Source organism: Chrysemys picta, chromosome 6 (genome assembly GCF_011386835.1).
Source record: "Chrysemys picta bellii isolate R12L10 chromosome 6, ASM1138683v2, whole genome shotgun sequence".
NCBI classification, from domain to species: domain Eukaryota; kingdom Metazoa; phylum Chordata; order Testudines; family Emydidae; genus Chrysemys; species Chrysemys picta.
This window is the reverse complement of record NC_088796.1, coordinates 49,407,171-49,425,516: the sequence shown is the minus strand read 5'-3', so window position 1 is coordinate 49,425,516 and position 18,346 is coordinate 49,407,171. Positions and strand designations below refer to the sequence as shown.

Here is an 18,346-nt window from a genome sequence, read left to right as displayed (position 1 = left end):
TGTGCCTCTCCAAAACCCCCTGTATTGCCTTACAGATATTTAAATTGCTCTGTCAAATGTTTAGCTCTGATACTATAAATGTGGAGAACACCCCCACCCCCCAAGTTTCTTAAAGCAATTCTTAAAAAAAATTTAAGGTAGATGATGACTTTTTAAAATGAACAATATCATCCCTCAATTTTGGAGCAATTTAAAAAGTATTAATCAAAAACAGCTTCTTTTAAAAGCTGATTTTGAGTATCTCAACTATACAAAATGTTTCCTTTTCTTATTTTCAAATTAAGCTAGATTATTTTTTTCTTCTTTCCTCTTGCCATCTCTTGGTGCAGTGGTTAATTGACAGAATACCTCCCAGGAGAGAGTGTCTCACATGGTGGAGTAAGGCTTTTTAGGAGAGAGTTTGGTTTTTCTTGTAAGGTTAACTTATCTCTGAATTTTCTGAGCTTGGTAGTTTTTTGTTTTTAGTCTTTAACTATAATGTGGTTTTAAAGACAAATCACTGATATGTGCCTGCAACCTCAACCTTACTGTAACACAGTTTTGTTGTGGGCACAATGCTCTAACTGCATTGCCTTCACAGAGGCTATTCCACAGTCAAAAAACAAAACAAACTTCAGTTCAAATCTAAGCATTTCTGTTACTTTTGAAACAAGGGTTACAGGCTTGGGTTTGCATGCTGGATAGGATTTGTGCTGCATAATAATGAAGAGGATTTCCCAAAGAGAATGAGCAGATTGTGAAGTGCTGAAGAAATAACATGGTATTTTTCTCTTTGTTTTTAGGGAAATGTTTTTATTCAAGCTTTCAGAGATGCAAAATGCATATTATAATCAACAACACATGGGAAGTAAGGAGAAAAGATCACGTTGAACCGGCAAGCTGAAACCCCCAAAGTATGTGCTTCAACACATTTAAAATATTGTAATGTTTTTAATGAGCAGAACTGTTTGTAGATCTAAAGAAATAATTTCATTTAACACTTTGGCATTAATACCTGTACTCTGATTGCCAAAAGCATTCTGCCTCTGCAACTGAGGAGATTTTACAACTGCCTGTGACATCAGTGCAGTTAATGACAATAAGGCATGGTACAGTTGTCTGCACACGAATCTGCCAGTCCAGGAATTCATTCACTTGCTTTCATAATTTTTATAGCTTTTTTTGTTTGTTTTGTTTTTTTTGGTCATGAGTCCTCGGTGAAGACATGCTAGCTAATCTTACAATGAGAGAGGAAAAGCCAAAGTAATCCCCAATGGGCAATATTTCAGCTCCTGCTATAAAGAGGGATTAATTCAATTCAATTAATTATATGGAATCCACGAGTTGGGGTCAGGGCAAGTGAAGCGAACAAAGTGGTTGGACTTCCATTAGCATAGCACTAGTGATCCAGTTAAAAGGATGTAAGGTAATGTCTGTACACACTTTTGGGCATCTGGTTCAGGAAGAGAAAAAGGCCATTTGCATCCTGATGGCTGCATACTTTTTGGCTGATCTACCTTTTTGTTTTCCACAATAGTCTTTAATCACTTTTCTCTTATTTAGGCAGATTTTTCTTTGCATGATCCTTCCCGTAACTTACTGAACAAATGTATGTGTATGTTATCCTTTGTGTGACATATTTCCATTGATGTGTCCTAGCTAGAGCTCATTTTCTTATACTTGGATTGTTTTTGCATTTTTCATCCACCTGAACAATTTATCATAATCACTTTTGTCAAGTTTTGATAACTGAAAATTTTAAATTAGGTTACCCCCAAAGTAATTTAGTGATCTCCCTTCTCTACAATAAGAATAAATCCAAACACCCATAACTTTTCCTTAGGGCTCAATCTTAAAACATGATTAATCTTGGTTAATCTAAATGACCAAAAGAATGCCATCATGGCTTAAAAAGCAAAGTAATGGAGGCTATTAGAGGCAAAAAGGCATCCTTTAAAATGGGGAAGTCAAAACCTAATAAGTATAATAGGAAGGAGCACAAACTCTGGCAGATTAAGTGTAAAAGTATGACAAGGAAGACCAAGAAAGAATTTGAGGAGCTAAAGATGCAAAAACCTAATAGTAAGAATTTTAAGTACATCAGAAGCAGGAACCCTGCTAAACAACCAGTGGGGCTCCTAGAAGACAAAGGTGCTAAAGAAGCACTAAAGGAAGACAAGACTGTTCCAGAGAAGCTAAATTAATTCCTTGCATCAGTCTTTATTGCAGAGGATGTGGGGGAGATATCTCCATCAGAGCTAGTCTTTTTTGTGTGTGTCAATAGAGGAGGCTTTAGAACAAATTGATAAACAATAATAAATCACCAGGGCCAGATGGTATTCACCCAAGAGTTCTGAAGGAACTCAAATATGGAATTGCAGAACTACTAACTCTGGTATGTAACCTATTGCTGAAACAAGCCTTTGTACCAGATGACTGGAAGGTAGCTAAAGTAACACCAATTTTTTAAAAAGGTGAGCCTAACTTCAGTACTGGGCAAATTGGTAGAAACTATAGTAAAGAAGAGAATAATTCTGTTCATTTATGTGGCTGATATGTCGGAAGTGTCAACACTGCTTTTGTAAAGGGAAGTCATGCCTCACCAATATATTAAAATTCTTTGAGGGTGATTTTTGGATTTTCAGAAAGGTTTTGTCAAAGTCTGTCACCAAAGGCTCTTAAGGAAACTAAGTAGTCATGGGATAAGAGGGAAGGTGCTCTCATGGATCAGTAACTGGTTAAAAATAGGAAACAAAGGGTAAGAATAAATGGTCAGTTTTCACAATGGAGCGAAGTAAATAGCGGTGTCCCCATTGATCTGTACTGGGACCTGTGCTGTTCAATATATTCATTAATGGTCTGGAAATCAGAGTGAACACTGAAGTGGCATAGTCTGCAGATGATACAAAATTATTCAAGACAGTTAAGTCCAAAGCTGACTGCAAAGAACTACAGGGTGATCTCACAAAACTGGGTGACTGGGCAACAAATGGTAGATGAAATTCAATGTTGATAAATGCAAAGTAATGCACACTGGAAAAAATAACCCTAACTATACATATATAATGATGGGGTCTAAATTAGCTGTTATGATTCAAGAAAGATCTTGGAATTATTGTGGATAGTTCTTTGAAAATGTCAGCTCAATGCCCAGCAGCAGTCAAAAAGCCTGACAGAATGTTAGGAACTATTAAGAGAGAGAAAATATAACGGTTGTCATGCTGTCTGGAGTGGCTCACGTGACCATGAGTGTCTACCTCAGGGCAGACTGTCAGAAAACAGGGCAGACACCCCAAACTGGTGATACGTTCTATAATTAGATTTCACCAAACCAGTAACAAATGTGAACTCTTGGATCATTTTACCTGTCTTACCATGGAGTCACAGACAATCCCCTTAACTTCTCCAGTCTATCTTGCTACCCAGACAATAACTCTATCACAAAGTCCAGTTTGAGGGGTTAAAGTAGGCAAATTATAAACTGTGACTCACATGTACATATAATTTCAAATGGTAGCATAGATGTAGTAATCTGCCAGTTTCCCAAAAGTCTCTCCAGGCTACCCGAATAATTCTGGCATCTCCATCTTCTCATTCAGTTATTCCACCCTGTTAGATTCTAAACAGTCCGGAGATGCAGGATCTTTCCTTGAATCCATACTTGTAGCTTCTCACAGAAAACAAGCTGACGGTGTCAGTACCCACGTGGGCTTTTCCTTTGATGACAGAGTGAAGAATGCATTTTTTTGAGTCTTTCACCTTTGATCATCACACACAATGATCACTTGCTTTGAAATCAGCACTTTTCTGCTAAAGTTCTTCATTTGCATTCCATGAGGTTTCTTTCTCATTGATGGGTTATTTAATTACAGGTGTTTTACACAATGTAAATGTTTGCTACTGCATTATAATAGGATACAGATAAGCGAAAACAATGCAAGTAACATCCCATTAGTTTTCATGAAGTTTAAACACCAAAAACACTTATACATTTACCAATCACTTTGATCTATACTAATTCTCAAGTGAATTGGTCTGGGGCTCTGGCATGAGCTGGCACCTGGTATGCCAGCATCACAATGCAACCATATAAATCCATGCTGCACCCACACCTTGAATACTGTGTCCAGTTCTGATTGACCCACTCAAAGAGGCTAGAGTGGAATTGGAAAAGTTTCAGAGAAGGCAACAATGATGATCAAGGATATGGAATGGCTGCTACACGAGGAAAGACTAAAACAATTAGGTCTGGTCAGCTCGGAAAAGAGATGATTAATGGGGGATATGACCGAGATCTATAAAATCATGAACGGTGTGGAAAAAGTGAATAGAGAAGTGTTATTTATGCTTTCTCACAATACAAAAACCAGGAGTCAGTGGATGAAATTAATAGGCCGCAGGTTTAATACAAACAAGAGGAAATACTTTTTCACACAACCCACAATTAACCTATGGAACTCATTGTCATGGGATGTTGTGGTGGTCAAACGTAAAACTGGTCTCAAAACAAACTAGATAAGTTCATGGAGGATAGATCCATCAATGGCTATTAGCCAGAATGGTCAGGGATGGAATCTGTTTCAGGTGACCCTAAACCTCTGACTGTAAGAGGCTGTGAGGGGACGACAGGAGTGGGTGTTGTGATGTGTTGGATCACAGAAACCCCTTGGGCACTGTCAATTGATGTGCTGAGACTACTTCTAACCCATTTTCCCTGCCAGCTTGGGACTCCAGAACCTTGCCCAGTTTGATCCAGACACGCTTGCCTGCTACAAACACGGACCCAGGTCTGAACCAGATCCCCCAACAGCTGCAGGCTTAACTGAAAACAGCTTAAGAAGTGTTCATGTTTCCAACACTCACATGCCCAGCTCCCAATGGGGTCCAAACCCCAAATAAATACATTTTACCCTGTATAAAGCTTATGCAGGGTAAACTCATAAATTGTTCACCATCTATAACACTGATAGAGATGAACAGCTGTTTGTCCTCCCAGGTATTAATGCATACTCTGGGTTAATTCATAAGTAAAAGTGATTTTATTAAATACAAAAAGTAGGATTTAAGTGGTTCCAAGTAATAACAGAGAGAACAAAGTGAATTACCAAGCAAAATAAAATAAAACACAAGTCTAAGCCTAGTACAGTAAGAAAACTGAATACAGATAAAACCTCACCTTCAGATGTTTCAATAAGGTTCTATCACAGACTGGACGCCTTCCTAGTCTGGGCACAATCCTTTCCCCTGGTACAGCTCTTGTTCCAGCTCAGGTGGTAGCTAGGGGATTTCTCATGATTGCAGCCACCTTTGTTCTGTTCCCTTATATATCTTTTGCACGAGGTGGGAATCCTTTGTTCCTCTCTGGATTCCCACCTCTCCTTCTAAATGGAAAAGCACCAGGTTAAAGATGGATTCCAGTTCAGGTGACATGATTACATGTACTGTAAGACTCCAAGCCCTTATTCCTCCCAGCCTGACTCACAGGAAGGCTTGCAAGCAAACAGAGCCATCCACAGTCAATTGTCCTGGTTGATGGAAGCCATCAAGATTCCAAACCACCATTAATGGCCCACACTTTGCATAATTACAATAGGACATCAGAGTTATATTTCATATTTCTAGTTTCAGATACAAGAGTGATACATTTATACAAACAGGATTACCACACTCAGTAGATTATAAGCTTTGTAATGATACCTTACAAGAGACTTTTTGCATGAAGCATATTCTAGTTACATTATATTCACACTCATTAGCATATTTTCATAAAATCATATAGAGTCAGTTGACCCTAAACCTCTGACTGTAAGAGGCTGGGAGGGGAAGACAGGAGTGGGTTTCTCCAAAATTACCCTGTTCTGTACACTCCTCCTGAAGCTCAGGTACTGGCCACTGTTGGAGACAGGATTTTGGGTCAGACCAAAGGCCCATCTAGCCCAGTATGTTATGTACCTCATACTGAAAGGCAACGATATTCTATTCTATTCTCACACTTCTTATCAAACTGTCTGTACTGGGCTAGCTTGATTATCACTTCAAAAGTTTTTTTTCTCTTAATTAATTGGCCTCTCAGAGTTGGTAAGACAACTCCCACCTGTTTATGCTCTCTGTATGTGTGTATATATATCTCCTCAATATATGTTCCATTCTATATGCATCCGAAGAAGTGGTCTGTAGTCCACGAAAGCTTATGCTCTAATAAATTTGTTAGTCTCTAAGGTGCCACAAGTACTCCTGATATTCTATTATGACTAAGAGCCAAATTTACACAGGTATTTTGGCAGCTACCTCACTTAGGTGCTTTTTGTAAATCCCACTAAGTGCATATCTGCATCTTTAGACACCTAAATACCCTTATGAATCTGGCTCCGGATCTCTAACCAGTTCTCCAAGCAGAGTGTAATACAAATGATTTCTACCAGTGAAAATATCATCCTTTTCTCTCCATACTATACATGTGCCACTACAATCAAATATCTTTCTTGCCTTTTTTATTGCAACTATTCACTGAGGTGATGATTTCAATCTTTTTTTCTATAGTAATCCCAGATACCTTTCATGAGCATGTGCTAGATGGCTATTGTATTGAATATACAAAATACAGAATAATAATCTTTAACTCACTACCTTTCTCCTAATGTAATTATATTTTTATGCTTTTGACTCCTTTTGGTATTTGCGAGTCCAGGCACCTAAACAGAACAAACTCTCTCGGACACCCTGGTAATAAACTCTTTAAAGTTTAAACTCTTTAAACCCTCTTGCAAGTGAGGGTGCTTTAGTCTCCACCAGAGCGGTGTAAATTTTAGTCTGTATTAGCATGTTGTATGCTAATTGGCCCACATAGACCCTTCTGGCTTTCACTAAAGGTTCCCTAGTGCTCACTAACACAGTAGTTTTTGAAACAGGACTATATTCACAGAGTAGGGAATTTTTAGTGTGCACCAGCAAGGTACATATGGGCCAGTTAAGTGTGTGACACACTAGTACAGGCTAAAATTTACACCCCTCTGGTGCGAAATAAAGCAATGTGTAGACTAGCCCTCAGTTAATCATGATGATCTCTCTGTGGAGTTGGGAAGTTAGTTTGCTGAATGAAAGATTCGGGGAAATTAGGCCCTGATCCTGCAAAGAGAGCCATGTTGAGCATGCCCTTGCACCTATCTGGAGGCCGTTGACTTCAGTGGTGCTCTGTAGGGTCCATCAATACATGACTGGACTGGAGAATTACAGGTGAAAGTTACACAGGCTAGAGACTGGATTGAGAAACTGGGATCAAAGATGTTAGAGATGTGATCATAGGTGCTAGAAACTTCCCTGCTTTACTTTGGTTATTGGGGATATTCACACATTATTTTACTGCTAGCACATTTTTGTGGTTTTTTTTGTTTTTGTTTTTTTGTTTTTCATGTTCAGGGTGCCTTTTTGATGATTTCCAAGATTTTCTGAAGGACAGATGTTACACTGTGATTTCTAGTTTTCTGGTTCAATACCTGACTAGAGCTGCTCAAAAAATTTCAGATTTCAAAAAGCTTTTGACAAAACAGTGACACAGTTTTATGAATCTTTCCCATTTTCCGTCAATTCTATATCTGACCATTCTTATGTTTCCTTCTTTTCCAGACCGGGAATCTCTCTCAAAACCTGACAACTTTTAAAAATATCAGTTAGAGCTTTATTCCCCTTCATATTTTTAATGTTCCTACATGTATGTTGCCAGACCTGAAGTTATGTCTACTTTAAGAAAATTTAACCTTTTCAGAATCAATCCTGTTGTCTGATGGTCATTGTTTACAAAATATTGATCCCCAGCTTTGGTAGATCACCACATTCTAGGTGTATTACTATTATCATTATCTAAATATATTCATGCACTTTCCCAACACTGGAATACAGTCTCTATCCTAAGAAGCAAATAATGTAAAGAAATGGCAGAGGTACTTTTACTCCTGATTTATCTTCTCTAAGATAACTTTGAAATAAACCAATGGATTTTTTTTTATCCTTTGCCTATTCTGTACATATTTGTAAAACCCATTATACTAACTGATCTCTTCTCAAATTTCCAGTTCCTTGTTTATTATATTTAAATGATTGTTCTTATCTTGTTTTGCTTGTTTCTTTTTGGAACTTTCCCAATCTTCTGCCTTTGCTGTTTAGTTTTGAAAAATACTACGGTGTTTTCCAAATGCACGGTGATTTACAAATGTGAATGAATCTTCAAACATCCCTGCTGTGAGGCTTGAGTAGTGTGTTCTCCCCAAAGAAAAGTAGGGTCCCTCTGACTCCCCCTTCTACCTAATAAACCCTTACCAATCTTAAAAGCAGCAGCTGCAGCAGCATCTCCCTATCTCAAGTAGAGTTTTTACCCTCAAAAGGAGAAATGTCAGAGGCGCCCAGAAACCCACAAGGGACTTTGCTATTGCTATGTGGAAGGTGCTTGAATCTTTGGTGATGGGTGACTGTATAAAACCCTAACATCAACAGAGAGTTTGTGACTTTGTCAAACCCATACAAGGAGTCAATTTCAAAGCTGGTCTTAGAACTCAGGAATTCCTGGCTCCCTTTCCTATTCTCAAACCTCTCTATCAGATTTCTCTATTTATGCTAATAGTATTTTTAATGCCCTCTGTCTTTCATATTACTCTTCACTTATCTATATTGATCTCTATTGACCTATCAGTTGAGTTGTAGTTATTGTTGTCACCTCTACTGATAAGTTATTGTCTTTTAAAGGTGATACATAATTTCTCTTTATGTCCTGTGATTCCAGGCCAAGGACATGTTGCCCCAAAAGCACCCATATGCTTTCCTTGTGTTTCATTTTTAATGCTTCACTTTAACTAAGCAAATTAGTTTGCTATACCTTGACCAGTGCAATTCAGTGAGAGAAGATGTATGCATACAAATCTTTTTAATTAAAGGTTAAATCAAAGATCAAGTTTTTTGGCATTCTCTTATACTGCTTTTACAACATGCTGACCTCTGTGCTCTGACTCATCATGCTGTGGTCTAATTAGTGCCTCGAAGACACAGCCTATGGTGGGGGGGGAGAAAGGGAGGGGTAAAAAAAAGGCACCATGCCATAGTGGGAACTCCAGGAATCTTTGTGCCTTAGGCACGCTGAATGCCACCTGGAGCACAAGGGGTGTGAGGCTGCTATGCCACCATTTGACAGCAGGCAGTGTTCCTTTGCAAGATACCAGCTCTGCTAAACAACTTGAATGGAGCTGGGCTTTCCACATCTTTTCACCACTGTAGAAAGCTCTAGTGCTGCTGTAGGCAGTCAGGGAAAGATGAAAATCTTCATTGTTATCTGGTGCTGTCACAGGATGCAAAAGGGGAGGTCCCTTATGCCCCTCCTGACTTGATGCACGCAGGCATGGGTGGGCACAGTCTAGCCCTGTGTGATGAAAGCTGGCTGATAGGCTGAAGTGGTGGAACAGAGTGAGGTTGCAGGTCAGTGCTTTTTCCACCAAACACTTTTGAAGAAACAGGTGGAACCTGAGCTATTTTCATAAGCAATATAAGGAAAAGTTGCTATGCACCTGACTTTAATTTTTGCCTTGCTAGGAAAGCGAAGGGAACAAAGCCTTAATTTAAAGGATCACTCTGCCTAGCTGACGTGCATTGTTGCATTTACACAACTGTGGGAATGGATTGGGATATGTGGCTGTGCAGCCCCTAGAACATTGTGGGTGCTACTATAATATAACCATAACAATTTAAATGGAATGAATGGCCATGTAGAGTATATGCTCTCTTCATAATGCACATAGGGAACTCCCATTGAGTATTGGGCATTGAACATAAAGGGGAAAATATGCTAATGTCCAAATATGACTTGGAATTATGTAGCCAAATCATTAACTTTAGACCAGATCCCGCCTGCCCTGAATAACCAGAACTCCTATTGAAACCCATGGGAATTCAGCATGCACAAAGAATGCATGAGCAGGATTCTAATGGTGGTTATACTGTGGAGAACAAAGGATGCAAATGGAGAACTTGGAGGCACAGGGCTTATAATTCAGCTGTAGGGCATGGTGACAGAAGCCAAATGGGTCTGTGGTGATGGAAAGTCCATCTGGGTAGGACTTGCAGTGGCACAGCCCACCAACAACCTCTGAGCTGCTAGAGGCTGGCCTCCAGCCAATGCAGCCTCCTAAACTGAGTAGCACTGGTGAGAGATGGGAAATATGGACAGGAGAGTTGAAGAATGCACTCACACAGCATGTTCCCCAGGAGCCTGCTCCAGCAAGGCTGCTTTGGAGAAGCAAAAACCCTGAGGGAGGGTCAGTAGTGTAAACACCATCTGCCGTTGCCTGGGGATGGGGGTGACTTTCTGTTTGGGGTGCAGAGGTGCGATTAACAACCTCCATTATCAGTGTAGGTGAACAGAAGCCACATTATAAGCTGTCTCTTGTCATAATTTGTATCAAGTATCCTGTTTTCCCAGATTACTAGAAACCGGCCACTAGACTTCTAATCATAGAGCATCTTTCAGCGGATTTCAAATTCGTGATGCAAATGGCTGATACCATTATTTTTCACTCACACACACGGACATTCTAATTGGAGTTTGGCATAACCCAGATATCCAATCTCTTTTCTTTAGTGTGTAGGGTTACTATATGTCCGGATTTTCCCGGCCATGTCCGGCTTTTTGGGCCTCAAATCCCCGTCTGGGAGGAAATCCCCAAAAGCCAGACATGTCCGGGAAAATAGGGAGGGAGGGCTCGGCGGTGCTCCGCCAGGGCTGCTGGGGCTGGGGGTGCGGGGCCGGGCCGGGGCCGGTGGTGCTCGGCAGGAGCCGGGGGTGCGGGGCCGGCGCGGTGCCGGGAGCCGGGGGCACGGTGCTCGGTCAGGGGCCGGGAGCCGGGGGCGCGGTGCTGGGCCGGGAGCCGGGGGCCGGGGGCGCGGTGCTCGCCCGGGGGCTGGGGCCGGGGGCACGGTGCTCAGCCGGGGGCTGGGGCCGGGAGCCGGGGGTGCGGTGCTCGGCTGGGGCCGGGGGCCCGAGCCCCAGGGCCCGAGCCAAGCCGGGCGGGAGACGCCGGGGCCAGAGCCTCTTGACCTGGGCTGGCCGGCCGCTGAAGGGAGCCGCTCGGCCAGGGGCGCCGGACTGGGCCGCCCCAGCCCCAGCCCCAGCCCCAGCTTACCTGCTGCCTCCCTGTTTCAGGCTTCCCGCGAACATTTGATTCGTGGGAAGCAGGGGAGGGGGAGGAGCAGGGGGCGGAGCGTTCAGGGGAGGGGGCAGAGTTGGGGCGGGGCTGGGGGCGGGGAAGGGGTGGAGTTGGGGCGGGGCCGGGGCCCCATGGAGTGTCCTCCTTTTTAAAAATTAAAAGATGGTAGCCCTATTAGTGTGGATCACTTTATAGAAGCTAATTTGTGAGTGCCACTTACAAACATGCTGGGATGTACAGTAATTATATTGTCCAGGAAAGAATTCTGAGCACAACATTCTGTTTTGAATTTGATCAATACTGAGAAATCTCTATGAAAGACTACAACATTCATCCAACAGCTTGTACAAAGTTGTCCTAAGAAGCGTTAGGCTATGGTCTGATTAGAGAGATTCATGAATATGTCCTGTAAGAAGATAGAAACCAAATACAAATACACGTCTATTGTAAAAAAAAATTTAAATATCAACCTTTCTAATGTAGAGAGGATTTTCTTCTGATAACACTTCGTATGATGCACTGACAGTTACCTTCTCATACAAAGGCCTTGTAAAATGTACTGACTACTCATTTTTGTTTCACTAGATAGACATCTGAACACAAGGCAAAGCTGACACACACACATGTAACTTCTGAGACCATTTATAGCAATGGGTAAAGATTTACACTGTTTCTGGCTCAAAACAGGCTTATAGCTTTGCTGAAGTAATGTTTGGTACCAATCCAGGGATCTGTGCATTTTGTAATTCATTCCAATCTTCAGGCTCCTCTTACCATAGCCAATTCTTCTATGGCTGATTAACATTGAATCATTTTAGAGGAATTGGACTTAATTAGGGGTATATTTAGTGTGTGTGCATGCTGCGGTACAAGGCCTCCAGCTGGTGTTTGGTGGAGAGAGGGTTACAACACTATTCCTACAGTAAGAGATTAACACGTGAGCCTCTCAATTACAATATGTTGTGAGGAACCATGTCACTGACAAATAAAACCGAGAGTTGAGTAAGCAATGATTCTCTCATAAGGAGGAGAAAACTGTGTATAAGAAAGGGATCTGGTTTAAAAATCTCTGGCCCCAGAGAATTGAACTAGTCTGTCTCTGAAACAAGAGTACATTTGAAACCTTATTTTTTCACTGACAAGACTCTGGCTTTGTGTTAGTATTAGCCCCAAGTGGTCTCAAGGAAGATGGGAGCAAAAATCAACTTGGTCCCCATTCAGATGTACTAGGCACTGCTCTGATGAGCCTAATCATTGGTCCTTTAGAGTCTTTAAAGCCAAAATTGGAGAGAGTTTTTAGGAAGAAGGAGTAGTAAGTGTGTTGAAAGCAGTGACTAGATCATGAAGGATGAGACTGTGCCTTGAGACTTGGCCAAGAAGTTGTAGTTGGTACCTTTTGGTAAAGGAAGTTTCATTGGAGTAAATGGGCAAAAGCCAGATAGTAATAGATCAAAGGGAGAGGGAGTGGACAGGTATTCCAGGCAGGGGGAGCAGCCAGTGCAGTTGAGAAAGTTTGGAAGCAAAGGAAAGTATGGAAGTAGGGTGGTAACTGGAGACGCAGGTGTGGGATTGAGGATTGGGAGACAAAGATGACAGAGGATGGGGTGGAAGATGCTGCAGGGGAGGGTGTGGGATCGAGGGAGTGGGCTCATGGATTAATGGGGCAATCTTGAGTTGGAGAGTGGCAAACTCAGGGAGGACGCTGCTCCAAACATAAAGTGAATTATCCTTTGAGTGACAGAAAAGTAATTTGAGAGACAAACTGATCCTGGGCAAGGAAGCAGTTATGGCACTAGCCTTCTCCACAAGCAGTTTTCCACCCTGTGAAGTGGGAGAAGTTTATATCTTCGGAGACCTTACTCTCTCTTTTTCTGGAAAAAGTTTTAAAAGAAAGATAAAACTGAGTGATTTGCTATGAACACTTGAAAAAGGAGACTATTTACTAGCTTTGCTGTTATCAGACTTCTAAGGGTACAATTGCTTAGCTGATTTGTGCCCACCTAAGATCAGTTTTTGTTGTTGTAGTGGAAATAATCAAAGAAACACAGATTATTATGGCCTACAGGTAAATGGTTAGTACTGGGTCATGTTTACTGTTTTTTTTTCTGAACGTGATTTATTGAGATTAAATTAAATAAGCATAGTATTTTGCACCTCAGCTGTTTGTGAGAGTTCTTAGTCTTTCATGTGGCAAGGTTACTATCATTCAGGTCTAGGAAAATATATAACTTTTTAACAGAGAGGTTTGCCCTAAGACTATTTGTCATCAGAGTGGGACGTGCCAGATTATGTAGGTAATAAAGAGCTTCATGATCCCCTCATTCCTCCCAAATAAACTGTGGATTGAGTGTTTAAGAGCAGATTTGCTATGTTTTCCTTTTTCTCTCTATCCATATCCTATAATCTCAAAGCTTCCACAATGCTATGAGAATTGATGTTGCTGATAAGGTGCAGTTCAAATAGGCAAATATGTTCATACATGCATCTCCATTGGATGCAAAAGAATTAATAAATAAATAAATAAACAAAGCAGTGGTACTGGTTGTCTATTCTCTAGTTCCAATCAACAGCTAAGAAGTAAAACTGTTAGATATGCTACTTGGTGAGAGTATGTCTACTATAGACTGCAAGAAATACAAATGTCTCATTAAACAGGTATTCTGTAACTCAGAGAGAAGAAATACCATGTGATGTGGCAGTTTCTATAGTGACAACTCTTTTATGTGAAAGCACTGTAAGTAGTTACACAAAACCAAAGCAACTGGCTGGGATGTTGTTTTTTTTAAAAAAAATGGAATATAAAGATTTTCTGCACTTGAATTGGAAGTGCCCCTCCCTGTGAAAGACTCTTTGTTACAGACAAGAAAGGAAGGGCTAGTCTTCAGCAGCAGCTGAACAGTGGCATGGAGAACAGAAAATTAGAAAACTACCTTAACTGGCTTCTGCTCTTAATCTTTCATTACTGCATTCACTTCAGTCTGGTTGTCAGTGGTATGTTGCTGAAGAGACATGCTCATCTGTGTTTCTTAAGGCACCGAAACAATTACTGATTTTTTTCCTTTACTTAGTAAATCACTGAGCGAGATAATGTTAAGAAAAGCATCAGAGGCTCACCATTATTGTTGCTTCTTCCTGAAAAATGTGTGGAGTAAGCTCTGTGAGGTGACACTCAGCACATAATTACACAGACCCCAGGAGATGCACACCCGTAGTTTGAAACACTGAATCCTTCATTCCCTTTAAAGCCCTTTGTGCTTCTCTAACATCCTTTTCCTTCTTCTTTTCATAGCAGTCCAGTGGCAACATTTCAGCCTCTTGCTGTAAGAACTTTGACAGTGCAATGAGCAACATTATATGGACTGAATCATACAGTAGGTTTTCAGTTGATTTGATGAAACTGTTTTGCTGAATGCTAATGAGAGAACTGAGAATAAGAAAGAGGCTTGACAATGGCTTTTTCCCCTCCTCCTTATGGCTGTTCCTAGCATGTTGGCACTGTCTCCCCTACCATAGTTCTGAATGGCAGAGAGAGACTCCCCCAAGGCTAACTGATAAGGTGTCTGGGTACAACATTTCAACCCGGAAAAAGGATAAACTAAGGAAAAGAAATGTGAAACATTGATGGTCTAGACTGTTAGCAATATAATGAGCTTCATGTCACTTCTAAAGGACTATAGCTTCAAATATTTATTGACTAATGCTGAGCAAATAATTCAAGGTTGTATAATTTACTTGATTAATTTAGCCTTTCTCCTCACAGAATGCTCATGAGACTATCTTAATTTCCTGTCATTTATTTGGATTTGCTCAGTTCAAATGTTTTGCGCTTTTATTTGTTTGTTTGTTTGTTTGTTTATTTGTTTACACACACTTTGTGGATTGGATGTGAGCATTTTGCTGTCAGAATTCAGTCTCCAGTATTCAATGCCAGATGAACTCGGATCTTATTTTCATTCCCTGCTTTGATGAATGTAACCCGTATTTAGAGGACTGGGAGAGGTAGCAGTTAGGAAGAGGCATTTGAGTTTTCAAATATGTGAGATTAAAAATTGCTTTGCACAAGCATTGTGTAAATAAAACCAGATTGCTCAGAGATAATGGGAAAATGAGCACTAAAGGGATGAGAGCATACTTCAACAAATGTTAGGAGAAATGTTTATTGTACACCTCTTTTAATGACACTTTGGAAAAACATATTTGCATGTTGACCGTAATTGTTCTTGGTGGTAATTAATATCATTACTCTGAAATGTTCTGATATTAAAACTGCAAATAATTATGAAGATATATTGTAGGACGGACAGTCCTGTACCTGCTGTATTATTAATAGTCACTTATGAAAGGAGACAAAAGCACTAAAAAAAGAAAATGGCGTGATGTATGTTTTTTAGATTATTGCAGTTAACGTTCACAGTCATACTTTATATTGTAACTGTCTATTCTGGATCTGGACTAGATACTTGTGGACTAGATTCTGACCTCAGCTATTGTATCCAGTGTAAATATAGAATAATTCCCTTGAAGTTGGTGGGATTACAGGTAGTTTTATACCTTTATAAATGAGATCAGACTCTGGCTCGTGTATTACTGGAACAGAGAGAAGGGCTTGAAATATCCATATGTTAGCTTACATGAAGTACAGGAAAAGTGGTCACATTTAAGTGTATGTACAGGAGAAGGACAGTCCAGTGATTTGGACACTGACTTGGGAGATGTGGGGTCAAGTCCCTTCTCTGCCACAGATTTAGTGTGGATATACTGATACAGGTACACTGGTACCCTACAACCGCTCACATGGATGCAGTTATACTGGTGTAAAGTGGCCATAGATTGGTATGGCTTATCCCCTTTCCATACAGGAATAAGCTATGCTAGTATAAGCACCTGTATGACACTGGGGGGTGAGGGTCTGTGGGTGTTATACCACTCTAACTATATATAGAGACAGTTCAAATTATACAACTGCTCTGTGCCTCAGTTCCTCATCTGTAACATACTTCCCTACCTCAAGGTGCAGGGTGGATAACTACATTAAAGACATCAGATGCTCAGATGCTATAATAGTGCAGGCCATATAAAATCAGTGGCTAAAGCAGAGGACTGCGAGTCTGGGATCACATGTGATCCCAATGTGACCTTAAGAAAGTCATTAAACTTCCTTGTGCCTCAACTCCCCCGCTGCAAAATGCCTGCAATAAAACTTCTCTATCCCGGAGGGCTGTTGAGAGGCTCAAAGTGCATAACATGAATGTGTTTAACATTTAAGGCTGGGATTTTCATAAGCATTCTCTGTTGGCCTAACTCTTAATCTGGAATGAGTTTACATAAGCATAGATGTATTTGCAAAATCTGCATGCCAGCGGGGGGGGAACCTTGGAAAGAATTCAAGTTTAATCAAAAATTGCACATGGAAAAACCTTGTGTGGAAATAGTGTGTTTTATGTCTTGGAAACGATTTGTTGTAAATCCAAAGGGCATTACAGAACACAAATACTGTAACAGGCCTTGTTGTACTACTCATTTGACTGCTCTGTAACCTCATGCGCTCACTGCTCCTCAGGAGCAAGCCGCTATCTCAGCATTTCTGCAGCTGTAGTGAGTCAGTGTTTCTGGCTTGTTCCCTCTCTGAGCTCAACAAGAGTCCCTCCCTGCACAGCATAGTGCCCTATCACTGACTGTATTGTTCAGGCAAATTATGGATTGATTTTCATTTCCCTATTTGACTGCAACTGCACTAATGACAAATGCAGGCATTCTTAACACAAAAGGGAGAAGTGAGGCTTTTATGGTTACTGTTTAAAAATCTGTCTGGGTCTATATTCCACTTTACTACATCCTGGGGAAACTACCCCAAAAACTGCATTATTGTAAGGTCTTGCATTATTTCTGTGTGTGCAGACGTTATTCTCTCCTTGAAATCTCGTTTTCCTAGCCCACAGCTGAGAGAACTCTGCTTTCATTGTTTCCGCGTTTTGCAGGGCTGAACCCTTAGTCATTAACAAAGCTTAGCCAAACAAAGTGGAAAAGCAAAATTATTTTGTTATATTTATTATTTAATATTTGTATATATACTGCTCTAGATACACATTAGTGCTTTACAGAGAGAATAAACCTCAGGGTCCCTGCCCCAAGGAAATTACAATCTAGGCTAAATATGAAAGAACACAAGAAAGCAGGGCAAAAGATGGATGTATCATGTCTATTACTCTGGGTCCCACTGTCAAGCTCTTTGAGTTAGAGGTGCATGTTACAGTTCTATAATATGGAAGACAGGAGAGATCCCAGAGGACTGGGGCAAATATAGTGCCCATCTATAAAAAGGGGAATAAGGACAACCCGGGGAATTACAGACCAGTCACCTTAACTTCAGTACCTGGAAAGATAATGAAGCAAATAATTAAGTAATTTGCAAACACCTGGAAGATAATAAAGTAGCATGGATGTGTCGCGAACAAATCATGTCAAACCAACCTAATAGCTTTCTTTGACAGAGTAACAAGCCTGGTGGATGGGGGAAGCAGTAGACTTGGTATATCTTGACTTTAGTAAGGCTTTTGATACTGTCTCATATGACATTCTCATAAACCACCTGGGGAAATACAATCTCGATAGAGCTACTATATGGTGGTTGAAAAACCATTCCCAGAGAGTAATCATCAGTGGATCACAGTCAACCTGGAACGGCATATCGAGTGGGGTCCCACAGGGATCAGTTCTGGGTATAGTTCTGTTCAATATCTTCATCAGTGATTTAAATAATGGTATAGAGAGTACACTTTTATAAAATTTGCAGATGATACCAAGCTGAGAGGGTTTGGAGGATAGGATTAAAATTCAAAATGATCTGGACAGACTGGAGAAATGGTCTGAAGTAAATAGGATGAAATTCAATAAGGACAAATGCAAAACACTCCGCTTTGAAAGGAACAACCAATTGCATACATACAAAATGGGAAATGACTACCTAGGAAGGAGTACTGCAGAAAGGGATCTGAGGGGGTCATAGTGGCTCACAAGCTAAATATGAGTCAACAGTGCAACACTGTTGCAAAGAAATCAAACATCCTTCTGGGATGGTGTTGTAAGCAAGACGCAAGAAGTAATTCTTCTGCTCTACTCCAGCTGAGGCCTAATCAGCGTGGAGTATTGTGTCCAGCTCTGGATGCCAAATTTCAGGAAAGAGG

At 40.7% G+C, this 18,346-nt stretch overlaps 1 long non-coding RNA gene across 5 annotated transcripts in view; it reads left to right on the top strand.

Moving 5' to 3' along the window:
* LOC135972369 (uncharacterized) overlaps nucleotides 1-18,346 on the top strand; it is a 133,882-nt gene that overhangs the window by 79,207 nt on the left and 36,329 nt on the right. For all 5 annotated transcript variants that reach the window (XR_010588802.1, XR_010588801.1, XR_010588799.1 and 2 more), the window contains exon 2: nucleotides 783-893. This is a non-coding gene — a long non-coding RNA (uncharacterized LOC135972369). The remainder of the gene's footprint in view (nucleotides 1-782; nucleotides 894-18,346) is intronic.